Source organism: Gekko japonicus, unplaced genomic scaffold (assembly GCF_001447785.1).
Source record: "Gekko japonicus isolate JY-2015 unplaced genomic scaffold, Gekko_japonicus_V1.1 scaffold4084, whole genome shotgun sequence".
Classification (NCBI taxonomy): Eukaryota; Metazoa; Chordata; class Lepidosauria; order Squamata; family Gekkonidae; genus Gekko; species Gekko japonicus.
Window position 1 is genome coordinate 29462 of NW_015165953.1, and position 911 is coordinate 30372.

Here is a 911-nt window from a genome sequence, read left to right on the forward strand (position 1 = left end):
TGGGTGGGGTGTGATGCCTCCCCGGCCCCGGCAGCGGGCGCGCTCGCCCGGCGGGGGGCTTGACAGAGGCGTCGCAATGACGTCGAGGACCCAGGAGGGGGCGCTCTCACAGACGCGGCAAGAGGGGGGGGGCTGAGGTGTCGGGGAGAGGGAGGGAGGGGGCGTGTGGGGGGGGGACTGACCTCGGGTCCCCTGGTGCGATGCTTTGCGGTGGGAAGGTGGTCAAAGCGCTGTTCCGCTGTATCGCTGGGCAACCACTCGCCCTCTTCCAGGATGTTTTCACACATGACAAGGAGCCACTGGGGTTGAGTGCCATGTGGCAGAAGGGCATGTGAGCGCTGATCGCCTGACAGTGGGGCATTCTAGACAAAGAGGAACTATTAATATGTGCAAACCTCAAAACAAGCGTTTTAGGCATGCAATTCTAGACCCACAAGATTGAAAGCAAATCCCATTGAATGCAGGTTGGGCTGCCTCTGCCAAAACTATAGACTAAATTAGTTTACCAGATTTTGAAAAGATAAGTTTGCTGGGCTGGTCAAGAATGACATGTAAATACATTTCCTCCATTCATCCATCCTCATAAGCAGGTCTTTTTTTGTAGAAAAAGCCCAGCAGGAACTCATTAGCATAATAGGCCACACCCAATAGCAGAAACTCATTAGTATACTAGGCCACACCCACATGTTACCAGAAGTGCGGTCATCCAGCCACACCCACCTTTTGCTTCTTATTCTGTTTACCTTGTTTGTTGTCAAAACCCAGGGCCTTTTTTGTAGCAGGAACTCCTTTGCATGTTAGGCCACACACCCCTAAAGTAGCCGATCCTAATGAGTTCCTGCTGTTGGGTGTGGCCTATTATGCTAATGAGTTCCTGCTGGGCGTGGCCAACTCGGGAGTCAGCGCGTTCC

General features: G+C 53.3%; 1 protein-coding gene across 1 annotated transcript in view; it reads left to right on the forward strand.

The window, feature by feature from the left end:
* The window catches only part of YPEL4 (yippee like 4), a 9757-nt gene that overhangs the window by 1225 nt on the left and 7621 nt on the right, over window positions 1–911 (forward strand). The gene's annotated exons all lie outside the window — the stretch shown is intronic.